Here is a 2,056-nt window from a genome sequence, read left to right on the forward strand (position 1 = left end):
GTGGTGGTTGGTGGCCGATGGTGGTTCTAAAGGTGGCAATAGACGGTGGTGAATGAGGTTGTTATAGTAGAGGAGGAGTTGGAGGTGGCGAATGGCGGTAGTGGTGGTGGCAATGGACGGTGGTGGTCGACTATGGTAGAGGTGGTGATGGACTTGGTGGACGGCGGTTGTGGAGGCGATGAAGGATGTTGTTGTAGTGAAAGAGGAGGTGGAGGTGGCCGCCGGTGACCGTCGGTGGTGGTGGCGGCGGCCGAAACTAGCAGTGATGACCATTAAAACAAATATCATATTAATGTTGTATATCAAACCATGGTAGATTAATAATATTTTAGTTTTTCTCTCATTCTTGTCCCATCTTGTTCCACCTATTTTGGTGGAACAAGAAAAGTCTCTTTTGTCTCATGTTGTCCCACCTTGTCCCAGTTCTAGTTCCTGTATTATGTCGCGCCAAACATGGGACAATGAGTTCTTGTTCTGTTCCATGCTGCGCCAAACATGAGATAGTGAGTTTTGTCCCGTTCTGTCATGTTCCGTCCCATGTACCAAACATGCTTGCTTTTATGTGTGTACGTGTGAGAGAGCAAATGGAACAGTTGAGAAAAAGCAGAGCAAAGGGATTAACACATAAATTATCAATAACATATAACGAATAAGTATCTAATTTATTGTTATTACTTTCCTTCATGTATCAATCAAATAAGATTATACGTGAGGAATATATTATTGAAACATTGGGCACGAATAATTAATCACATATAAGTAACTCATTATTATTATTATTTAAGATGCAAAAAACAATTGAATAATGGCATATTTGGGGTATCTAAATATATAATTTACAGCAAAATGAAACATATAATTTGGTAATCATGTTTTGGTGTGAAATTTGACCCAAAAAACCATAAGAATTTGATTTCTTTTGTCCTGTTTTATTTTATTTATTAATTTCTTATTTTACAAGCCATTTTACTGTCATGATTAAGATTTACCGTATTTCTTGGCAGTCAGGCGTCTATATCTAATTATGCCCTCAACTCTCTTGGGATTGACGACTCCCTCTGTTGCTCATCTGCGCCTCCGCCTTGTCTTTGCTTCCATCTTCGCCGGAAATCTCCTCCAATGACCGCCCTTTCGTCTCCGTCACCAAAAACGTACAGAAAAACCCCAACATATTCGTCACCGCCAATATGATCATCTCTTTTTTGATCTTACTCTTTTCACCGTGCAAAGTGTATGTCTGGATTCCAAAGGCACCAACCATCGCTCCGGCTTTCCCGGCGGCAGCACTCATTGCATGGCAGGTGGACCTAACCCTGGTAGGAAACAACTCCGCCGGTAAAACGAAGGTCGTGCTGTTAGGTCTGAAATTTGCGAAGAAGAAGGTCAATCCGTAGAGAGCAGAGAACAGCCATCGATTATCTCGAGTCGCCAGGTCTTCGTACTTGATTCCAATTATGAACATGAAAACCGACATCTTGAAAAACCCCATTAGCTGGATGTTGAACCGGCCAAGTTTCTCGATGAACGCCACCGTGAACCAGTAGCCCGGAAACGTACCAAACATTGCGATCACGAACATGGCACGTGATATCTCGAACATTTCTTCCAGAGCGTTTACTTGTCTGGCTTTTTTGGTCAAACCCATCACCGGAAAAATGTCCTTTTGTGTTAGATTTTGACTGTAAAATGCTATGTCCAACAAGAACCAAGTGCTCATTGTTCCGATCAAGTGACGACCATGGCGCTGAACGAACTTCCTAGACATCAAAGGGTATTCATTGCGAGTTTTTTGCAAAAATAGGTTGGTGCAAAAATAGGTTGGTTTTGAAAAAGGTTTGTAGAAATAGGTTAGTTTTAGTTTTATTGGTAAAAATAGGTTTGTTGGTTTGAGACCCACTCATTTTAAAAAATCTGATTTTGTAAATTTACAATTTTTACCCTCCAACTTACATTTTCATTTTTATTTATATCATTTATTTTGTAAAATTTTATATTTAACCCTTATTATATATTATGTATTAATTTATTTAATTAAAATATATATGTTAAAATTTAC

The 2,056-nt window shown here is 39.3% G+C and overlaps 1 pseudogene; it reads right to left on the reverse strand.

The window, feature by feature from the left end:
- Positions 1 to 1,030: 1,030 nt before the first annotated feature.
- Positions 1,031 to 2,056, reverse strand: part of LOC112525333 — a 3,762-nt pseudogene continuing 2,736 nt past the window's right edge.

Source organism: Cynara cardunculus (assembly GCF_001531365.2).
Source record: "Cynara cardunculus var. scolymus isolate 2C chromosome LG 13, CcrdV1, whole genome shotgun sequence".
NCBI lineage: Eukaryota > Viridiplantae > Streptophyta > Magnoliopsida > Asterales > Asteraceae > Cynara > Cynara cardunculus.